Here is a 5,577-nt window from a genome sequence, read left to right as displayed (position 1 = left end):
GAATCCCCAGAGAGGCATGTCCTTAGAGTTTGCAGAGCAATTTCCTATGTATAATATCATCCAAGCTCCAAATAGATATTTTGCCCTGGTGGCCTAGTAGGGAGCTGCTAACACCAAGGCAGGTGATTATTGCAAATAGACCATTAAGGCTTTCTACCTACTCTGTCTTAGCCTGGCAGCTCCTTTGAAATTTCCACTGCCAGACAGGTGGCTGCCAGATATGAGATACATGGGCCAGGAATTGAACCTGGGTCTCAACCATGAGAAGCAAGAATTCTCTCACTGAGCCACCATTGCCCAATTCTCTGATTGAATTAGATTCTCATAAAAAGGAGTGGAAGGAGAAACAGAGACCTTATGTTTCTTTCAGATCCTGGGCATGTTGGCCAGTTCTCATTTTCTTGGCAACCGAATGCTTTTCCCCCCTTCACCTTTTGACATAATCCTAATAGTCTCATTAAAATACATTTAGCCTTCTCTCCCAGCTCCATCTGCCAGCACTCAGTGTCATTTGGTGAGCGGCAGGCCTGTTTTAAGTTCCAAAAGACAGAGAACAGGCGAGGTATTAGAATAGGATTTGATGTCTTCTGTTTTTATTTTCAAAAAAATCTCCCCTCCGTTTTATTGCTGAGTGTTAGCTGCAGCTGGAGCGCGGGAGACCCTGACAGCAGAAAGAAGTCGCAGCCCCTGGGGTTTGTGAGAAACACGTGTGGAGCATCCGAGGGGCTGGGGGAATTTCTTTCATGAGGAATCTTTTGGAGCTGAATTATTCCCACACTGTTATTTTTGGAAATTCCAGTTGAGCTTTGTTTAGATGATTACTGACATTCCTTCCATTTCTTGGAGTGGATGACTTTTGTGGCCGTACCTTGGGCGCAGGTTTATAAATAAGCGTGAGCATGATCCAGTCTTCTATAAACTTTTTTGCCACCAGAAAGAGCAGGAAAGAGCCAAGGTGGTTGCACCTGAACGAAGGGCAAGCAGAGCTCACATAGAGCGCAAAGGGATCCTATTGACTCAGCTTCTGTAGACTCTGCTCTTTGCCTACTGGCGGGCAGACACGGCAGCTGGCGTCGGTAAGTGATAGTGTGCTGGAGTACCTCTTAAATTCCCTTCTCTGTCACTGGGAGCGACACACAGTTCTTTCCAGGAAAGAACATGCGCCCACCACAGCTGGCCAGGGTGAGCTTTCTGTGAGGGGCTACACAGTGCTTTGAGCAGCCTGTGGGAAACGTCGCTCGTTGCTTGAGGAAGAGGGCCTGAAGGCGCTATCTCTCTCTTGGAGTGAAACTTAAAGGGCTCAGGGCCAATTTCTAACTCAAGTATTTGATTGAGGTGCAGGGATACTTCAAAAATGTCCACCATGCTGGCTGAGGACTGGAAGAAGAGGCTTCTGAGAAGGGGCTGGCTGGTCCAGGGAGGAGTTACTGATCTGAAGTATGCTGTGGGGATCAGAAGCTGCTTCTGTGAGTGGTTAAGAACAGAGCTGCCTAACTGTCTGTCCTCCTCTGAGTTGAACTCTGACTGTTAGAGACCCCAAATACAACTGCCTGTCTCTGGTCCATCCCCATTCTTGACTTTGTATCAGTCCATTGTGATCTATATGGCTTTTAAGGGCAGGTTTGTAGATGTATATCCTCCAAGCCTTTCTTGTTAGTCTGTCTTGGTCTGGATGTACCAATGAAATCTGTTTAGTGTCATAGAAACATGAAAACACCCGTTTGACAACTGGTTGGTGACTACATATAAGGTGCACTGCCCAAGTTGAAACCTAGTTTTCTGTGTGGGAGGCAAGAGTTCTATCACTGAGCCATCCCTACCTCTCTCTGGTAGAGCTATGTGGCTGATTATTGGCTGTCCCTGTGGGTCCTCAATATTACCTGCTGGCAGGGTTTTTCAATCTCAGCAGCACTTTCAATATTTGGGCCAGATCATTCTTTGTTGTGGGACTGTCTTGTGCTTTGTAGGACATTTAGCTTCATCTTTCATCTCTACTCCCGAGATGCCAGCAGCAATCCCTGCGCCTGTAGTAATATCCACAATTGGTTGCAGACGATGCCCTATGTTTGGGGACAGACAAAATTATCTCTGATTGAGAACCAGTGCACTTTTTTGGAAAACAATGACCCTTACCTTTACCCTAGCTCCCAAATTTGTATCTTGGGAAGAGGGTAACTAGAAAGTCTGATTATATATTTTAAATATTTTAATATCAGATTTTTTTTATTCAATTGAACCACATTAAATTTGTCCTTGTTGAATGCCAAAGTGATTGATTGAATAATGTCCTTTTCATATGGTTCAACCCAACACTAGCCCATGTAGTCAGATTTGTCCAAAGCATGGTTTTGAGTGGCTTTGGGTTAGGGTCATGATCTGTTCTGTTTATCAAACACCAAGAGAAGGGTCCTCTGTAAGGACTTGAATTCTCTGAGGTGAGCAGGTCAGCACTGAGCAGAGGAGAGAAAGAGAATGAGCTTAGAGTAGGCCTGAAAAGGGAGACACAAACATTTAAAAGCATCTGAGACCAGAGTGAGGCAGGGATAGGTTTACATGGCAAGAAGCATTCCCACTGTGGTCATATAACAAAGCTGGAATTGAGGGGAAGAAGAGAGGGGAGCTCATGAAACACAGACATTTGGGAGAAATGGTCATGCTAGAGGCACGTCGGCTTAAGATTCTTAGAGCAGCAATGAACTAGAGACCTCACTAGTCCTTCTTTTGATTTATGGGTGGACATAGAGTCCAGAAGAAAAGCTGAGGGGATTTGTTTCAGGGGCTTTGAAACAACCTATGTATTTAGAAAGAGGAGCATAAATATGGTGAACTCTGTTCTCCATGGGCACCTTGTTTTCTATTTTTCATTTTGAACACACTCTACATATGTAAAAGCGTATAAGCTAGGGCCTTAAAAGATGCACCTCTCTCCCCATACCTCTGCAATCAGAAATCACCATACTAAACCTGGCTGGGAGAAGGCACACATTTCTGGGATGTTTCATAGAGGAGTCGATGGAGGTGATGAAGGGGAAGCAGATGTATAGAAAAAAAGCAGTTTGTCCTAACCCAGGGCTGTTTAAATAAATGTAGCTTTATCAGTGACTGCTGGGCTTCCAGAGACACATGCTCAGTCCTGGCCAGTGTACTCTGTCCTGTGACGCTACCATGCATCCAACACTGGGGGGCTTGTGTGTTGTTGTGATGCTGTACGCGTTACAGCAGAGCTTCCAAACTCAGGTGGGCTAGAAGGATGATAAGCTCCTGAAAATCAGCCAGTGAAAATCTTATCAATCAATTGCTCAATTCACAATTAATTATGTGAAAGGCATGTTGTTCAAGGGGCTGGCCCTTGGAAAAGTATTTCATTCTAGGTAAGGCCTTTGGAAACTCTATAAACATTAGAGAAATGACCATAGTTATCAAACAGGGTTCAGATCTTTTGTTCCTAGGATCACTATGAGTCGTACTTAACAGCACTTAAAAAGACAACAACAAGGTCATCAAAAAAGAGTTAGACCCTTAACAAGATAAGTTGATACAATGACTGAAACAATAGACTTGAGAGATGGTGATGATGGGACAGGATAGGACAGGGCTCAAATCTATTGTGCGTAAGGTGGCCAAAAGAATTGACGCCTTTCAGTTGTGGTGTTGGGAAAGAGTCCTGAATATCCCATGAACAGCCAGAGAACAAATAGCTATGTCTTGGAAGTGGTGTAGCTGGTGTGCTCCTGGAAGCAAGGATGGCAAAGTGTCATCTCTCATACTTTGGATATGTTGCTAGGAGAAGCTCTTCCTAGGAAAAGGATATAATTCTTGGAAGGGTGAATGGTCAGTGAAGGAAAGGAAGACCTCCATCCAGGTGGATTGACATGGTAATTACAGTGATGCGCTCAAGTGTATCAGAGATAGTGCAGCTAACACGAGATAGGGTGGGATTCAAGTCTGTTGTTTACAGGGTCAGTGTGAGTTGTGCTCCATTTGATGGCACTTAACAACATCGTCAACAAGATTAAACAAAGAAGTGTGTATGTGCTGGAGTTTGGCTTCCTTTTTCCTTCTTTCTAGCACCTGAGCTGGAGAAACGTGTTGAGTTGGTTAGTACGTCTGAAAGGAACAGCCCTGGGAAGACGTTGTAGACTGTGCTGAAGCATTCAGGGACCATGGGAATATATAATATATGAATTGTTCCTTTAAGGGGATGATTAAGCAAAGTCTGGAAGAATTCTGAAGCTGAAAACTAGCAAAGGCCGAGCTGTTGTTGGTTACTCTTAGGATAGAGATTTAAGCTGGCTCCAGGCACACTGGGTCACAGGCTCCAGTGTCTCCTGGGGGTGGGAAGGTCCAAACTGGGGCCACTTGAGAGCCGTTTTGCTTCCATTAATCTTCTCTTCTCTGTGCCCCTCTCCCCTCTCTTCTGTGTGTCTGTAATTCGAGTGACTAGCACGCTGGCTCCTTGACAAGGGGAGGAAGTTCCTCCTCCCACTGCCTTTGTGGTAGCTTTAAGTGGACACTATTCTTCTGTGCTTCCTGCCTGGAAAGTGCTGACCAGGGTCACTCTTGGGGCTGTTAAACAGCTGCTGTGCCTCACCCCGGCGGCAAACAAGGCCATTTCAAGCCCATCCATCAGCTCGGCTCGACAAGTGTTTTGGGACCTGCCTGGATGAAAGATGGGTCATGAGCATAGGCATGGCCACTTCCTTATTCACCCAACCTCATGACCAAATTTGTCGAGAGGCCCCAGCAACCCTTGAGGCAGAAGGAAGAGAACTGTGTAGAGATGCTGGTACAGCCCACATGCTCATTTGGAGACACTGGGACACCTCCTGTCTCATTCATTAACTATGCATTCACTATTCTGTCAGTTTCTTGGGGCTGCCATACAAAGTGCTATGATCTTGGTAGCTTTAAACAACCAAATTATATTATCTTCTAATAGTGGAGGCTCTACCTTCTTTGAAAGTTCTAGGGGACAGATTGTAGGCATTTTCAGGCTTTCCTTGGCTGTGGCTACACAGCTCTAATCTCTGTCTTCACATGATTTTCTGTGTTCCTTCTACTCTTTCAGGGGATTGTCCCATCTTTTTCCCACAGACAGAACTGCTGAGGGATTTGAACCACTGGCCTGTTTGTTAGCAGTCTGATAAATTATACACTATGCCATTGTATTTAAGACCAGGAAATGTAGGTTGCTGTGAATCTAAATTCTGTGAAATTCTAAAATGGTTTGATAGTATTTTCACAAGTTTAAGCATGTGCAGCCCACCTAGATGAGGGAGCTCTGGTGGCTTAGTTGTAAGGTGTTGCACTGCCAGCCCAAAGGTAAATGGTTCAAGCCCACCAGCTGCTCTGTGGAGACACTTACGTGTCTGATCACTCTATTTTTTAAAAAAATGACCACTGAAGACCAAAACTTTTGTCTCTTAGTCCTTTCATTCATCAGTCCCTTGGTAGAGACTAGAAGGTCAGATACACATAGTGACAAGTCTGTCATCCTTCATTCTTCAAACACTTTCTGTACCTCTGATCAGAGATCACTTGAAGGTGGTAGTTTCTAGTACCATTTTTTCAGTTTCT

The sequence above is a fragment of the Elephantulus edwardii genome, unplaced genomic scaffold, assembly GCF_000299155.1.
Source record: "Elephantulus edwardii isolate Elephantulus edwardi_28Jun2011 unplaced genomic scaffold, EleEdw1.0 scaffold00101, whole genome shotgun sequence".
NCBI classification, from domain to species: Eukaryota; Metazoa; Chordata; class Mammalia; order Macroscelidea; family Macroscelididae; genus Elephantulus; species Elephantulus edwardii.
Note: the sequence above shows the minus strand (reverse complement) of the source record.